The 18,017-nt window shown below is 37.5% G+C and overlaps 1 protein-coding gene across 4 annotated transcripts in view; it reads right to left on the bottom strand.

Annotated features, from left to right (window-relative positions):
- The window catches only part of LOC311304235 (uncharacterized protein), an 807,935-nt gene that overhangs the window by 245,984 nt on the left and 543,934 nt on the right, over positions 1 to 18,017 (bottom strand). The window lies entirely within an intron of this gene.

Below are 18,017 nucleotides of genomic sequence, written 5' to 3'. Positions count from 1 at the left end.
GCTTTAGCAGTTTGGAGAGCCACTCATAGGCTGCCATAGACTGGTGTAGTCATAATTTCATAATTACCGGTATGAATGCTTGAACACAAATTACATTTAAAAAATGCAAAGGGTGCACATATAATAAAATATAAGATTACATATAAAACTACCAAAAATTAATTAATAAAAAATTATAATAAAAGGACTTGTTATTTCACAAAATCTTAAATGTATTACAGTTTTTCTCAGTCGCTTTGGTGCATTTCTCACATCACTATTTACATTTGCACAACAGTTAGTTCAACCTCCACAATATTTAGTCATTTGTGCACATCATAGTAGCAGTTTCTCATTCCTTCCAACAAATTGCAAATGCTTTTTTTGTACATGCATCAATTGCTTTCATACAACTCTCTGCTGTTTTATAACATTATCATTTGCTTATGTCATGTCAGTCAAAATTAACTATACTTGTAAATGCTGAATAGTCACTCCATATAAAACTAATAGTCCTCATTTCATTGCTTGAGTCATTACTTACAAAAATGTTGAACTTGTTGTCAAAATTTTACACATTTTTTAAAATCTTTTTTTTCCTTAAAATGTCTCCTAAATTGAACAATTTCTCTCAGGTGAATCTCAGCTTTCACTGATGCTTTTACCCAAATGGCCCTGCTAGCGGCCATGGATGCAGCATGTGATGACATCACAGCAGAGTCCTGCAGAGGGTGGATTCGCCACTCGAGGAGATACTTTCCTCGCTGAATTGCAAGAGATGATATTCGCTGTGATGTAGATGAAATTATGTGGCCAGACAGAGGAACGTCTGGATGTGCATGAAAGATTACAGTACTATGTATGTTGTATGTTCAGTTTCAATATGTACTGCAATATTGTGTACAGTTGTGCACAGCTCTACCCAAAGGGAGTTTATTTTTGTTGTAAATAAGGGTGTATTTTTTCTTTTGCACAATGCTGTGAACAAATTAGAAAATGCATATGCAGTAAAAATGTGAAACATACATATTCAGTGTCTTGTACTCAGTTACCTCACTAAATAGAGTAATGTGTAACTTTACTGTATTTTTCAAATGGCTGTGCAAATAGTATGTAGTGCTGTCTCGAGCATGTTCAGGTAGGGTCACCAAGATCTGACTTTTTTGCATAGGAAAACATTTTCAGAGTAAACTGTCATAATGAAAACATGACAAAGCCATTTGACTATCTTGTTCATAAACAATGGTGTCAGGACTTTTCATCTTGATGACACTGATACTTTAATTGACATGAATACTTGCTTTTGAGGAATGAGCTCTCCATTTTGAGCAAGTGACACGCTTTTGCAGGTTATCAACTAGGTTTTGCAGTTTGTACTAATTGTTTAAAGAACTGCATTAACTGTGGTACAAATGTAAATAGTGATGTGAGAAATGCACCAAAGCCACTGAGAAAAACTGTAAATAAAGAAACTGTTTTAACAGCTTTTATGTTTGTACTCTCCATAAAAGGAACAATATTATTTTCTAATTCTTTCAGTACTACAGAAAAGGAGGTTTCTGATTGTTGAATTTACAAAGGTGAATATGAAACTTAACAAGTAATCACAAGATTAATAATATATGCCTAATTTTCTAGACCTTTTCCATAATAAAAAAAAAATAGCAAAAGAAAATTGCACAATAATTAGTCATTTATAAGTTTAGAAACCTCTTATATTGACAATGCAAGAAAATATGAGGTACAGTTTCTGGTTGCAATAAACAATATGAACAGTTTATATCTACTGTATGTCTTGGTTAAACTTGGATAGAAAATGCTTAGCATGTATATAAATGTATAATAATTATGCTTGTAAATTAACTTCCATGCCAAAAGTGCTTGCCTGTGAAAAGCTGACAGTTTACCTAGTTCTTCAATTTTGTAATCGCACATCAACAAAAATGAAAGACCACAGAGCTGATTTTAATTTCTAAAACATTTTAGATATTATATTCCACACAGATGTTTTTTTCAGAACAAACTTCAGTTAATTTTGAAGGTGTTATTTAAGGTAGAAAAGTCTAAATAATCAAACCCACCATTTATCTATGAATTAACCATTACAGATTTTCTAATATAATGCACATGGTTTAAAAAAATATAAAATAAAATGAGCAGTCACAGATACAGAAGGATGCAACACAACACAGGTAAGTAACGAACACTGGTCTTTTATGGTCCGGAACCGGAAGCAAGAGCAGGAATGGATGTCGAGAGCAACAGCCGTCAGAGGGTTTGTGCTGGACTGAACTTGATGAACTGGGATGTTTGTGTCTTGCAGATGTTGGACAGTGATGTGACATTTGAACCGAGGCGTCGGAGTTTGTGTCCAGCGTAAATGAGCGTGTCTGATGAAAAACACACCTAAAACCCTATAGAAAAAACTGGTATGTTTTGGCCTAATATCAGTTACATAAAACAATAAAATAACACATTAATGAGTTCAAAACATTTATTGTCATTAAAAATTAAGTCATAGAACTCAAACTGCAGAATTTGATGATACTGTTTCAAGCAGTGAATAAATCTCCAGGATATCCGGGAATCTGACAGATCAGAAGGAATTTTTACAAGTCTGTTCTCCTCCATCTTTTCCACGACGAATGAGTAAAAGTGATCATTAAAATATTTGACATTAACAGTCCTTAAAAAAGCTAACAAAATGTTTTGGTCCACCTTTGGGAACAAGTGGACAACTTCTCCAGAGATCGGTCCGTCTTCAGATCTGACTGACATCAAAATGCTCCCGGCTCTGTGTGTGTGTCCACCGAAACTAACTGAGTTTGACTCATGAACTGTGTCTGTTGCCTCATCTGACAACAAGCTCATTTTTTCACTTATTTGATCCTATATTCCAAAGAACGAACAACAACAGGATATGCATTTGTACATATTGTATGAACTAACGGATCCCCAAATTTCCCACAATGCATTTGCTGTACCTGTTTTTTGTAAGCCAGAGTCTTTGGTATATTCCTGAGATTGTACACAGCATGTGTCTGCTGTTTGAGGGGATTATGCTTAGATTCAAATCTCATACACCACAGTTTTGACAAAGGTCCAAACTCAATCAACATACTAGGATAATGGATCATAAAGTGTTTTGGGATGAGATTTCGAGCAGGATAAAGTTCTTTTAAGTTACAATTTATGATGATCTATGATGAGCTGTTTCAGGAAAACTGCAAGACCTCTGGTTACAACAGGAGCAAATATAATGCTGCATATCTCTCGTAACAAAATGAACACTTTCAGGATTGACAATGTCCCCCAAAAGAAAAGGCCAGTTGTGTACGAGACGCCACATCTGTGATGCTGTTTGTTTGATTGCTGTCTCAGATTTCAGGTTAAGGATGGCACTTGGTTTGTTTGTGTTTGAATACTCATAATCATAGCTGGCTATTCTTTCATTAACTGTTCCAGGCACAGCGGTTTTTCTTCATAAATGTAGTGCTGAAGTAAAAGTTTCACTTCTAAAGCTGCAACACCCTCGAGCACATCATGATTATATCATTATCAACACCTACATTTACAGTTACATGAGAGAATTATGATAATCAAACTCGAGTCTTCTTTGATTCCTGTAAAACTCACGTCATTCAGCACAACATGCTGCAGGTAATTGTGTCTGTGTCTCTTTTCAAGATCATCTTCATTAAACATAGTTTGTGAAGTTGTTTTATCAACAAGGCAAATATGGCAGAACTTATTTGCAGTAATCTTTCTGCATATCCACACAGCGCGTGACGAGCCAGATCGTCAGCAGTTAAAGGCAGAGTTTTCCATATGTGTGTGTTTCTCCTCTTATCTAAACATCAATGTCTCGCATCTCTAGAACTTTTATGTCATCTAAAACAGGCTCAAAGATTTTTGCAAAGCCATATTTATCTCTATCAGTAGAATCAAAAAGAAGACAAAGATGAATGTTGGCCTTGAATTATATTCAGGGATTAAGTTTCTCAATGAAAAATACACCGTCCACATTTTATGGATTTTTGTTTTATGACCCAAGAGGATTTACAGTCTCCAGGGGCCCGTTCTTCGTACGTCGCTAACTCGGTTAGCTGGATTAGATTGTTGGCGATTTGGCATGATCTTGGATTGTTTGGTTCTTCGACGCTCATCCTGGACTTGCTGTCATAGCAACAGGTGTGCAATCTTAAACCTGCTCGGGAGCAGGCTTATTTCATGTAAACAGGATTAGACTGTGCATGGCTTCATAAGCGGAGCTGATACGGGAAGTCCAGCGCAGCGCGATAGTGCACTTTCTGAGATATATATTTTTTCTCGTGACTCGTGAGATTGTCGTTTACATTATTAATTTGTTGGAAACGCACATTTATTTCCGACTTGTCGGAGTCGGGCTTTAACTACAGCACAAACTGTTTGCATTGCCCTAAGATTATTTGTGAGTGGCTCTTTCCTTTACACTATTGGAGATGCGGAGAACTTGATGGAAAGTGCTGTCTGTCGTGTCATTCAGAGTTTACCTGGCGCTTTTAGGTTTAAAAAACAGTTTTAGGTTTTTTTGTGGCATTTCCAAGCCAGTTTAGACCAAATGTTGTAAAACACTTTTTTTTAAAGCAGTTTTTTTTTTTTAGGCTATCATAATTTTTACGAGGGTCATGCAATCATGACCATGCCGATTACAGTAGCCTATGTCACTCAGGCTTAAAGGGATACTCCACTTTAACCCTCTGGGCTTCTTCGCCCGAAAACGGGCGAAAACTTGAACGTTTCGAATTGTTTAATTTTTTTGCTTCATCGGATGGGGGTGAAACTTGGTGACTTTTCTTTTATTACCAATATGAACACAAAAAAATCAAGGAGATGATTCTGATATGTTAAAGGGTCGTAAAAAAAAAAGTCACACTTAGCTTCCTCCCGCCTGAAAACGGGCGACATAGGAAATGAATGGGAAATACGAAAAAATAGGAAAACTCAGAGAAACTTTTGGTGGTACAAGCTACAGATCAGCCACTGTGCTGAAAAAAAGTGTTCAGCAATGAAGGGGTGACACTCTAGAACATCAAGAGTGCAAAAAACCCCCCCCCCCCCCCCCCACACACACACCTACACACACAAACACACACACACACAGAGAGAAATGAACTGGTAAGACTGAAACAGCACATTTTGCACCAAACTATATAAAAATTATATAATCATAATAACTCCAAAACTATAGCAAGGAGAGTCAAAAGGTAGGTATCATTTGAAAGAACTCTTTTTACATTTTTTGAAAATATAAATTACATTACATTTGGACATTGTCCTGCCAAGAAACGGCGGATAAAAGACAATATATATATATAATTTTTATTATGATTTTGCATATCTTTCTTATTTGTCATGGAATAACTCAGGAAGGAAATAAGGTAGGAGGAAAATTCTTTTTTAGTGAAGTCCCCCTACATGTTAGCTGCATCTGGATAAAGAATTTATAATTTTTGGATAAAGGAATCAAAAATTACAGCATTTTGAAAAGAGATAGCCTTTTTGTACAGTCTTTGACACCCCCTCATGGGCAATTTTTTCTCCATGAAGAATATCTTGTCATAAAAGCAATAGATTATGTTAATTTTGGGCTCATTTTAATTGTAATAATATGCTGTAAAAAATGAAGTGCCATTTTCAATTATCTGAGAATGTTTCATGAGCTGTATGATGTTTTTGACACATTGCAGTACATTATTTTATAGATTATGAAAAAAAAGAAATTCTATTTATCAGCAAATTACTCAGCAATACTTAAGAGTTTTTCAAAGTGGATACATTCACTGTAAAGTTCAGACTCTAAGCTTTCAAATGACATCAACTTTGTGTTAATCAAGGCAAGATTTTTGAAAAATATGGTAATGAATATTTTCGCAGCTAGGTGGCGCCTGCTGGCGGTACACTTGGTTTTAGAGGGATTACTCAGCACTCGTTAGGAATTAATAAATGTAATTAGATGCATTAAAAAGCTGAGATCCTAAGCTTTAAAATGATATATAATTTGTGTTGTTCCATTCAGTGGTTGATTAGTAATAAATTGTTTTCTTTTGTGGTAGAAATTTTACATTTAGATGTGTTCTTTTTTCTTTTAGATGTGTTTTTACTTTTAGAAGTGTACAACTTGTATTAACATCTTTCACTTTATTTGTACTCATAAGCATTTGAAGACAAAATGTTTTGAGTTATAGGAGACTTAGTAGCAAAGAGACTAAGAGTACTCAAGTGACCTATTGTTGGACTTCAAGTGTGAAAATATGTGCGCAGCTCAGATCAAAATAAAGATAGACAAAAGGTGTGAATTTTGAGCAGCAGCTAAAAACAGGAACTTGTATCTAGGCATGATATTGTTCTGTTTGGATATAATTTATGCAAGACAAAGATTTTGGACGAGATGCCTCCTTTTAAGGTAAACGAATGGTGAAGCCTAACCAGGATGTGTTTTGTGTATATAAGCTGGGCAAAAAGCAGAAGTCGGGGCCTTCCCATACCAGATGCGTTCTGTATGTGAATGTCTATTTCTTGCAAGAAATAAAGATCTTTATAACTTTTGAAATCTCCAGCTGTCTTCCAATTATTATTTAAAGTTGAGAAAGAATTTCCACGACAAATGGCGACGAAGATGGGATTCGCAAAGCTGATGACCTCCGTGGACGAAGCAATTGACTGAACATCCCAAAGACAAGAAGTCTCTGGCTCCGATACCCCAACGCTAAACTGCAAGGGATGGGAGAATTGTAGACACCACGGCAGGCCTAGGTGGACGCGATCCCGAATAAAGAACAAAGCTGCAAAAAGCACGGTGAGAGAAAATTAGGGTTTGAGAATAAATTTGAAAGTAATTTCTCAAATGCCAGGTGTTAATTGTTTTCCCAGAAGGGTCAGAGTTTGGAGAATAAACCGGAAAGTAATTCTCAAACGTCTAGACAAGGTGCGGTTTGGAATAAGCTGAAAGTGATTTTCAAATATTTAATAAGGCACTTGTCTGGGAAAAAGACCTAGCATCGACGGATGTGGGCATTTTTGAAAGTCCTAGATTGACGGATTTAGGCTGGCGTGGTGGCGACGCTGGGGGGGAGGATTAACACAGTAAATATAGTGCGTGTGAGCACGCGACTGGGAAATTTTAAATACGATACTGAAAAAAAAATTAAATACGCAAATATAAATACCGTCGAGTATGTTAATGATAAAGAATTGGAGACAGTGGATTTCTCAAAAGGGTGGCATCATAGGATGCCACAGTTAATTAATGTGTGTTTAATGTAAGCATAAGTGTTTAATGTCTGAGTGTAAGCCATCTGCAAAAGACAAAGGGAAATTGGACAAAAAAGCAAGTCCAAAAATATACAGAAAAATATACAGATGACTTTGATGGTCGAATTATAGATGTATGGTTAAATGAGGCAATTACCAGACAAAGAAGACAGGAAAATGCAGCATTAGCACCATTAAAGAGTGCAAATGGTAGAGAGACAAAGGCAGAGGAAGCCAGAAAGAGGAAGCCAGAAAAAACTTTACTAAACTCTGTTTCTAATTCTTCCGAGGAAATGAGATGCATGAAAACCCGCCTGGGTGAGGACGACCGCTGTCCGGCTCCCTACTCCCCCTACCAACCACCACCAACAGTGGTCCTCCACGAACCACAAAGACAACCAGGAGCAATGGAAGGCAAAAGACAAAGACAAAGAAGAAGAGGGAACGAGTCTGCAAGCAAGACCACCAAGACACCCTGAACATCGAAGCTTGCTAGGTTCGATCACCCTGCCCTCTGCTCCTCCAGACTACACTCCTCCATCTGCAAAATTCGTAAATATTCACCAACCCAAAGAGAAACACAGGCCAGACAATCAAAGATAAGTACGTATGAAAGATATCTGAAAACTGTTTTTTTCTGGACGGTCTGGACCCTGAAATAGGGAAAAAGGTCAAAACGTCTTGTGTGGGTCACCACCAAGCGCGTCTGGAAGAAATCCGACGACACGCAACGCATCAACAACAGCTGCTGGGAGACCAAGCCAAGAACAAACAGAAAAAGATTGACAAAGACACTCAACTGGCTCTGCTGAAGATGGGGTGGAAGAGGACGTGGAATGGGTGACCGACCCGCAATGGACCCTGAAGTTTGTTATAATGGTGGGCGAAAAGGACACTGGAGAAATGACTGTCCGGATCGTCCAAAGAAGAAAGGATTCCAACAGCCACCAGAGCCACAAGGGGATTGAAAGGAGGAGGGGGAGGGGATTGAAAGGAGGAGGGGGAGGGGAGAGACGGTGAAGGGTCTGACTCCAAGGTGGTAAATATGTTTAATCTTATCTCTTTTTTCTGCTCCTTGCAATGAAGAAAATATGCTTGCTGTTTCTTGCAATGAAGAAAATTCGCTTGCTGATACTGAACGAATGTATAAAGCATTTGCAAAATTACCAATGATTGATATCAGTATCGAGGGTAGGAAAATTAAGTTCTAAATTGACAGTGATTAAAAATGAACAATTGCCTGATTTAATTGTATTATCTGGAAAATGGGCAACCTCCAGAAGTGCCACAGGGCATCTGGTAAAGGAACCATATACAGCAGATTTGTCTTGTCAGATTGGTGATCACTCATTTTCTCATGCTTTTCTTGTGACTAATACCTGTCCTTGTAATCTTCTGAGAAGAGATTTGATGTGTAGAACTGTTCTGAATTTGTATTGTGATGACAGTGGCCTCACTGCTGATATGAGCATGGTGCGAATGCCATGTTTGTTTTTGAATGGAGCACTCCTCAGTGTGGTCTGCAAAACAAAGCCACAGATAGGATGCCTCCTGACCATGATTTCATGGAAGAAAGTGATTTGCATTGCACATGTCATGTTAGCAGTGAGCCAGATGAAATGTTTGCTGAAAAATGGTCTGAACTAGAGATTGAGGAACTGAAAACCTCAGAGTTAATTTGGTCAGATAAATGGTGTGCTGTGAAGATTTTCAAATCTTCTTTTAAATAGCTTATGAGCAACAACAAAAAGTTGGGAAATTGAAATTGTGCAAAGAATGACAAATTGCATTTGAGAAATTAAAACGGATTCTCTCAACTGCAATTGTAGGTCTATACGATTTCTATTTAAAGTGTTTAATCTATTTGATTTTGAAAAGTTAGGTTTACGTTCACGGTGTTAAACTCAAACACATGACGACTGCATCGGACAACTGAGAATTGATATCATAACGTACAGACACTGTTGCAAGGGGAATGCCACAGTGTGTCTACGTTCAGTAGTTTCTGTCGTCGTCGAACTTTGTTACCGTTCATATTTGGTGGTATTCCACTCCTAATAAATATATGTTCCCCATTCAGTTCATAAACTGCTAAGGCAGACAAGAATGAATGAATGAATGAATCTCTGGCCAGAGAGGTGTGTGTGGAGTGTGTGAAAGTGGATGTGTGAATTATGGTGTTCAGAGACATAAATGATGTCAATCAAAACAGCTGTATCTAAAAAATTAAAATATGACCCAACAGGGAAGAAAATATTCCCAATAAAATAACAACCATGGATGATTTTGACTAACTATCCTGAGCTGGGTTATTGTTGTGGTAGAAATAAACAATGCCACACACGTACAGCGTATAACTTTGGGAAGGAAGAGAGCAAGCTAGCTTGCCCTGTCCACCCAATACTTAACGTTTTACTTTTTACAGGATGTCATGATGGACCTCATCGAACAGAACTGGTTCTGTTCCAAATGTATAAAATATTGTCTTGTTACTGTTTAACATGAAATTTTACAGGTCTCATCAAAAAAGGACGACCGGCCGGATAAGCAGATGAGTCTGGCGACATGATACATGTTGTCACTAACAAAAATACTTAAGGTCTCCATTCACAGGTTGTTCTTATGGTTCACTCCACAAACAAGGTCCAGTGGACTGCGGTTGTGTTCTGAGGGAAAATCTTGCAACTATCAGCAAGGTTGCAGTGTGTGACACCTCCGTCCAAGCTTCTCACCTTAAACTACGCCAACCAGCCCTCAGCAACCCCAAACGCAGACACCAACGACAACGCACCGCGTAAAGTGAGGGACAAAGGAAGTGCTAGTAACTTTCCTCCCTTGCCGACGTGGGAGAGCCCATTGCAACGTTTCGCAAAGAATCACCCTGGTGAAGATGGAACGTCCATGGGGCAACGAGATGATCAACACATCTGGAGGAAGATGTGGACCAACTAATGTTTTAAGCTTAGTATAAGAATTAATTTTGTGTGATGTTTATTGATGTTTTATTTGTTTCAATCAAACTATACTGTAGGATTGAGTATTTTAGATCTCATGATTTGAACAATTACTGATTAATTTGAAAATATTTCAGGTACTCGTAAATTGAGAAGAGGAAAATCTCTTAATTCTGTAGAGTATAGGGACTCTAACTAGGTACATTACTGTAAAGATAATAAATAATCTAGGGACTATTTTTGAAGAAACTTGAGGGTTATAGAACCCTAATTCAGACATCATAGATGCTAAGAAATTTAATAGTCGTAATAATTGTTCTCTAATAAGAGAGGATAAGTTACTTTGCTGGACTGGGTCCGAATGGATAATTGGGTAGGTTTCTATAGCGATTAATTAATGACTACATTAAATATTTTTTAGGTGTTTCCATTTGTTAAAATAGCAAAAGAAAAACTTTCAAAAGGAGATTGATTTTGGGAAACATATTTAATTTCTGGATTATTATTAGTTAAAGAAGTTACCAGTGTGATTATTGAAATGGTCCTTTCATGTATTGTCTAATGTCTGTATTTGATATCTGAGAGGTGACTGCGGGTCTAGTCTATCTAGGAATGCAGTAACAGTGCTTGCTTATTTAGCCCGGCTTCCAGAAATGAAATATGGATTTGTTTTGTTGAGAAAGGTCTTCAACGTGTTAAAAAATATATATATATATGTATCACAAAGTTAAAACCAAGACCAAGAGTAATGTAACTCGAACATGTTAAATTTAAACTGAAATGAATCTAAACAGTTTTTCAGTGAAATAGGATATTTGCTCATAAAGCAAAATTCTAAAAAGCTTTCTTAATTCAGAATGAAGTTACAGATTTAATGATCTGGATCACTGGATCCATTACAAATAGAGGCAGGACATGTTATGTCCATCAGTTAATTCTGGAAAAATAGGATTTTAGGATAAGTAATTAAAGATTAAATAGCATATCAGCAGCTAAGGCTATTATCATGGCAACAGCTGGGTGAGAGTTAATTTTAAAATTAATGACATTGTTTGAAACAAAATAATATAATTATTGATATTTGTGTTAAGGATAAAAATGAAAGTATTCTAGAACTTTTTGGTTAGATTTTATTACACAGATCCTTAAATAGATCTGACTAAGTAAAACAATCGCCTGCTTGAATTAAAAGCTAGTAAAATATGGTTAAGAAAAATGGTTAATCAGCAGTATCTAAAGGCCTAATAGATCAAGGTGATTCGAAATTTAGCAAAGGATAATGAAACTTGATTCAAAGTTAAAAGGCAATGTACTATGGTATGGAGGAGTAAATGTCAAATTTTGTGTATGTTCTTTGAATGAACAGATGGGGAAATGTGGTAGAAATTTTACATTTAGATGTGTTCTTTTTTCTTTTAGATGTGTTTTTACTTTTAGAAGTGTACAACTTGTATTAACATCTTTCACTTTATTTGTACTCATAAGCATTTGAAGACAAAATGTTTTGAGTTATAGGAGACTTAGTAGCAAAGAGACTAAGAGTACTCAAGTGACCTATTGTTGGACTTCAAGTGTGAAAATATGTGCGCAGCTCAGATCAAAATAAAGATAGACAAAAGGTGTGAATTTTGAGCAGCAGCTAAAAACAGGAACTTGTATCTAGGCATGATATTGTTCTGTTTGGATATAATTTATGCAAGACAAAGATTTTGGACGAGATGCCTCCTTTTAAGGTAAACGAATGGTGAAGCCTAACCAGGATGTGTTTTGTGTATATAAGCTGGGCAAAAAGCAGAAGTCGGGGCCTTCCCATACCAGATGCGTTCTGTATGTGAATGTCTATTTCTTGCAAGAAATAAAGATCTTTATAACTTTTGAAATCTCCAGCTGTCTTCCAATTATTATTTAAAGTTGAGAAAGAATTTCCACGACACTTTCCGAATGGGAATAAATCAAATAAATAAATAAAAAAGCTATAGGCCGCCTATAGGCGGTTATAGGACATGACACAAATTTATAAATTTTGAAGCCACTAGGTGGCGCTCTTCTCACTTGAAAAAAATTTTTTTTTAGGCCTGCACTCTAATTTGATGTGAAATGTTGCATTTATTGAAAAATAAAATAAAATAAATAAAATAAAAATATATATATTAATTCTAATGGAAAAAATAGCTAATAAAAATTATATAATTAATGCAAACTATCATAAAAAATTCTAACAATTCTAAATAATAATCAGAAAACATTATAGAACAAAAATATATTTGATTGGTTATCCTGGGAAAAAGTAAAGTAAGATTTTAAGGCTTCGCCCGTTTTCGGGCGGGAGGAAGCTAAGTGTGACTATTATACGAAGAAGCCCAGAGGGTTAAAATGAAAATTCTGTCATCATATACTCACCCTCATGTTGTTTCAAACCTGTATGAATTTCTTTCTTCTGCTGAACAGAAAGGAAGATATTTAGAAGAATGTCAGTAACCAGACAGTTTCTGGTCTCATTGACTTCCATAGTAGAAAAAAATTATACTATGGAAGTCAATTTTTGTAACACTACAATAAGGTTTCATTCGTTAATATAAGTTTAACTACATTAGTTAAGATGGACTAAGAATGCACAATACTTGAGCATTTATTAATCTTATTTCATTTTCATTTTAACATTTGCTAATGCATTATTAAAATCAAAAGTTGTATTTGTGTTTTTAAATAGATTTAAACTTGTCTTATGTCTGCCCCTCGATCTGCTCCCAGTCCATGATCCCTCGACCTCCATCTCAGCAGCATTAGCTGTGAGGGTTTCTCTGAACTGCATCTTTTAAATAAAGGAATAGATATTGTGAGGTCAATATTAAATCTTAAGCATTAGTTTAAGCACATAGGTTTAACAAATGTTGTTGCCAGAGTTCACACAGCAGTTTAAAATAGGTAACACTTTACAATAAGGTCTCAATTGTTAAAATTAGGCTAGTAATGTGTTAACTAACATTACCAATGAACAATACATTTGTTCCAGTCTTTGTTGACATTAGTTAATAAAAATACAATCAAAAATTATAATAAAACTTAACAAATACAACTTTTGATTTTAATAATGCATTAGCAAATGTTAAAATGAAAATGAACTAAGATTAATAAATGCTCAAGTATTGTGCATTCTTAGTCCATCTTAACTAATGTAGTTACACTTATATTAACGAATGAAACCTTATTGTAGTGTTACAAAAATATCTGTAAAAAGTGTTGGGTCAGATTCCAAACAGTGCATTCAGATGTTCGATCATAATCATATCCCCTCTGCAGTGAAATGTTAAGAACTAGCATTTTAATAACATTACACAGTGATATATAGCCTACACTTTAAATTTTTCTTTAACTCGAATGTAGCGTAATCTGCGTTAGCATTTTAAAGAACACAAGACGTGCCAAAGACAATGAATTAAGAAGCTGCACTTATTTCGCAGCTTCTCTTATGTAGGCTATCTAACGTTACAACGCTTTTCCGTTTCGGAGTTCCCTACAGCAGTGTTAAAGCAAATAAATCTTATTTTTTATTTCAGATTGTAGCCCACACGTCTCCGCGGGTGTAAGTTAGTACACTGTCAGTGTATTTCGAATCACAAATAAATGACTCTTTTGAGAGGTTAGTGAATCAAATCAGAAAGAGTCGCCTGTATAGAGAACTATGGCGCCCAAAGCGTAACGTCAGTCCGACTCCTATGATTCGACTCCTATGAACTAATCACTCGTTGAAAAAGACGAATTGGCTGACTAAATTTGAGCACAAGAATACCGGTATAACTCAATATCATTTCATTAGCCAAAATCACAGTGCACTGGATACAGCACAGCAGTATTTCTAATTAAAAAAGACTCGCATTTATTCTAAAAAGAGACCGTAATTAGGCCTTCAACACTCTCTCCGGGACCGAATGGATATTCAAACGTTAACCTATTATCCTCGTAAACATCTGATCTAACGTTAGATATAAAACAAAACTATATTTATCTTGACAATTAATACATCAAACAGCACTAGAACAATAAATGAATTAAATTACTTACTCGTTTTTTTTTCAGATGTATGATTCCTCTCGAAAACGTTGGTCTGCGTCTGCAGGATCTTCCTCAGGATTTAAATTAACCGCCCAAACCTTTTTTCAAGCGGCTGAGTTCCTTAATTGTAGTAGTGGCCTGCTTGTGACAAAACGAACTCGGGCCGATTGTAAATACACACAGCTATACCGAGTATGTTAACCGCCAAAACCTTTTTTCAAGCGGCTGAGTTCCTTAATTGTAGTAGTGGCCCGCTTGTGACAAAACGAACTCGGGCCGATTGTAAAAACACATAGCTGCCGAATATGGACCTGACACAAGTACAACTGCTTTCAGCCGAGCCTGGCCCATACAGAAAATGCCGTCAGTCAGCCAGATGTGTTATGCACAGTCGGCACGGATCTGGCCCATTACCTGTTCACCGGTGCCGACAGTGAGCCAACAGTGACGCATTTCAGCCGGAATCGGCCTGACTGTGCTTGCTATCTGGGTTAGGCCACTTACCGCGTTCTGCACTCTTACTGAAACTCTCATCATAAACACTGAAGTTGTCCGCACTGCAGTGAATCTCTTATTTACATTGCGTCTAGACTTTGTTGTTTATAAGGAGATTTTTGCGAAAGGATAAAGCTCGCGCTGATTCTGAACATTTTGAGTGAATTCTCCGCATGGTGACTAAAACGCCTCTGATTTGCCACTGCGTTCATGCGCATAATATACATGTCTGTGATTGGCTACAATGCTCAACGCTGAAACAACACTAACGTTAGCTTCGTTTCGTTTTTGAATAATAAAATATTGTGTCCTCCAGTGCCCGGACTCGACCGTACTCGGCAAATTTTCCGAGTCTAAAATGTCCGAGTCCGTGACAAGTCCGAGTACAAATTCACCCGAGTGCGTGACAACTCCGAGTTCATTCAAAATTGGACTCGAGTCCGAGTTCGAGTACCCCAACTCTACCACCTAGAGTTGAAACTGAGACCCCAGGAACTCACTACCAAAAACAGGTTCTTTATCAGGGGAAGGAACAGTGGAAAACACCCAGCTATCGCTGTAGAAAAAACATTTTATTACAATAAAATTGTTGGAGAAAAAAAGATGAAAAAATAAAAACAAAGAAAACCAAGAGAGTCAAGTCCAAAAATCCGAGCTCAGGGGGCAGTCAAAGTTCAACTCAGCCTCTGTTAGGCATCTGATTTGCAGCTGACGTCCGTTTACTCTCAGTCCCTCATAGAAGCCACTATCAGCACGATACTGGAACACAGAAGAAACCTGCCAGCATACGACGTCTAAACTCACATTACTTTATATCCACATAGTTTTATAAGTTCAAAATAAAACTAGAATCTCCTTTAAAGCTGCAGTCCGTAGCTTTTTTGGGTTTAAAATTATCCAAAATAATTTTTTGAGCAAGTACATAACCAGCCAGTGTTCAAAACTATCTGCCTGCCGTAACTCGATTCAAAATGGTAAGCTTGTAATAATGTTTTTAACTCCAGTGGTACTGGTGGATTTCCGCGGGAAATTCGAGCACGTCTTTGCGTCATTACGTCACATCTGTCCACATAAAGAAGAGTCTCGGCTAGTCGGCTATGAGTGTGAGGATGTTGGAGGTGGAGATTTATAGCCTTTTCTCACAGCACTTGATATAATTAAACTTATCAATTTGATGGCGGACCCAGAAAGGTTCAAACGACAATCACCAGTGACAACTGGAGATTCACCCGTTGTAAAACGCGAAAGACTTCGAACTTGGGAGAAAAAAAGAGACTGCGAGCGGCCCATGCAAAAACAAGGATAATATCGGAAGGGCATTAAATGTAGTCACGCAATGCTGATGTTAACATTAACAATTTGAGAACAAAGTATAATTTTCACGGTTTGACGTGATATGATAAGCGATCGTTAGATTTAATCGGCGCGATTTACTGCAATGCTTTTTTCCCCTTAGTTGGTCAGAACTAAAGTGGATGTTACTTTCTTGTTTAGACGACATTTTCCGGTGAAAAATTCTTATGTTGGTCATACTTCCAAAAAGTAGAATCTGTGATTGCGAATGACAGTATCCACACCACCAGCGCGGTGATTGACAGCCGCACATTATTCTCAAAACATTGGATTCATCCGCGCTGTGCCATGCCGAGGCACAACCCACGTCAAGTTGATAATTCCGCGAATAACTGCAATTGCAGATTTCTAACAGAGATGGCGACAAAGAGGAAAAACTGTGGACTGCAGCTTTAAAATTGCAGGCTCGTTTTCTTCTGTTACGGGGCAATGAACTGGATTTAATAGGCACACCGCTAGATGAAAGTCAAACGTACTCGCAGTGTGACCGGATAGCAACCCTGCTATCCAGTCCAACATGCATGGCAGAAGAACCACGTCAGTTTTCACTTGTCTCCTCAGCACTCACGGTAGTCTCTCGCAGCCGGTCATCAACCCGTCTCACACGCTGCTACTCCAACAGTGCTCCGCGAATCACCGACTCTGTGTTTACTCGTCTACAGTGTGCTGCACTCTCTCATACCCCTTTTCCACCAAAAAAGAACTGGTTCGGAACTGTCGCTGGTTCAAAGTTGGTTCAACTTGCGAACCTTCTTAGTACCTGTTTGTTTTTCCACTGATTAGAGAGCCCAGCGAACGACGTCGTTACGTCACTGTGTACGTTGCCATACGTCTTAGCTTTCCCAGAAACGCTTGTGCCGACTTCAAGGATAACAATTACTACAATGTTGGACCACATCGTCTTTCTGCGAATGTTTCTCCTGGCTTTGCGATCCTATATTGGGGTCGGAAGAAGACGTTTAGAACACATTTGTGCTGCTCGTCTTGATTACTATAGACGGAGGTTACGTTCCAGAAGAAGTTCGACAATAACCCCGCCCCCAGTCCCCGACGTAAGCATGACGTGGTAAAAGAACGGGTCTAGTCCAGCAAAGAGTTGGTGCCGCTTTGGAGCCAATTTTCCTGGCCGAGAACCGGTTCCTTGGCTGTCGAAACACAAAGAACTGGTTCGCGAGTAGGCACCAGCTCCGAACCGGCACCAGCACTGCCTTGGTGGAAAAGGGGTAACAAAGCCATAAGCAGTCTCACCGCAAGTGAAACACTCACTTCCCGATGCAGGTGCAAACGTGATTCCTCTCCCTCTCCCCCTCGCTCTTGCTGTGTTGACTTCCAGTTACGAATGCACGGTGCTGCCAGCACGTGTCCCAGTCACAGTTGTTGCACTTTTATAGGGGAACATATTCACTGCTCTACCCCAAAGTCCATAACTTATTAGTTCATTGATTTATAGGAAATAGAGGCGTGGCTTGAGAATACTGCTTGCAAACAAAAGAAACACAACAAACCACAGAAAAGGAAACAGCAATTCACACAAAGGAAAACACAGCAATTAAATGTGAACATGCATGCGCATATATATATATATATATATATATATATATATATATATATATATATATATATACATACACATTGTGCAACACAGAATTTGCCCCTAACAACACCAGCGATCAAAATAGAGTAAATCAGCTTTTGATAGAAACGTGGCACTTAAAATATTTTAAAATTTATCGATTACATTGTTTCACCACAAAGTGACTGTTAAAAAAAATATTTGTTATTGAATCATTTATTAAAGAGTATGTAGTATTGTATGATATGCATCTGAAATAAGTCAGAAATAAGTCAGAAAAATTGTTTTTGTAAATATGCCTCATCTTATACATCATG

The sequence above is a fragment of the Rutilus rutilus genome (assembly GCF_951802725.1).
Source record: "Rutilus rutilus genome assembly, chromosome: 14".
NCBI classification, from domain to species: domain Eukaryota; kingdom Metazoa; phylum Chordata; class Actinopteri; order Cypriniformes; family Leuciscidae; genus Rutilus; species Rutilus rutilus.
This window is presented reverse-complemented; position numbering and strand designations above follow the sequence as displayed.